Raw genomic sequence first — 472 nt, 5'->3', positions numbered from 1 at the left:
TTGGGGGGTCAATAACCTAAAACCTTCCCGAAAAACTACTAAAAAATTACCAGAGTTGATCATAATGAACATTTTAAGTGCCCCATTGTTTAATATAAGTTGGTATTCAGGGCGGATACTGAGATTTATGATTACGCGTTTGGTTACTTTATCGTATTTAGCCAGAATTCCGTAAAAACAGTGAACATTAAGAGAAACTGTCTGAAAACCTACCTAAATGAATTCTATAAAGGTGATTTGGGCTATTTAAGAAGCACTACTATAAAATATTTTATGCAATTTCGTATTTGCATCACTAATATTATTTTGTTTGCTTCAGAAGGTATTTCTGAAGGTCACCATTGCAAGGTATAGAGTTAACAATTTTTTACGGAATGTTATGTCATAGGAATTATTACATATGATTTTAGTGCTTTATTTTAACCTCATTTATTTAGTTTTCAAATTAGATTAGAAAAGCAGTAAAATGGCA

The sequence above is a fragment of the Penaeus monodon genome, chromosome 19 (assembly GCF_015228065.2).
Source record: "Penaeus monodon isolate SGIC_2016 chromosome 19, NSTDA_Pmon_1, whole genome shotgun sequence".
Taxonomy (NCBI): domain Eukaryota; kingdom Metazoa; phylum Arthropoda; class Malacostraca; order Decapoda; family Penaeidae; genus Penaeus; species Penaeus monodon.
The sequence above is the reverse complement of the archived record's forward strand: the minus strand, read 5'-3'. Positions refer to the sequence as shown.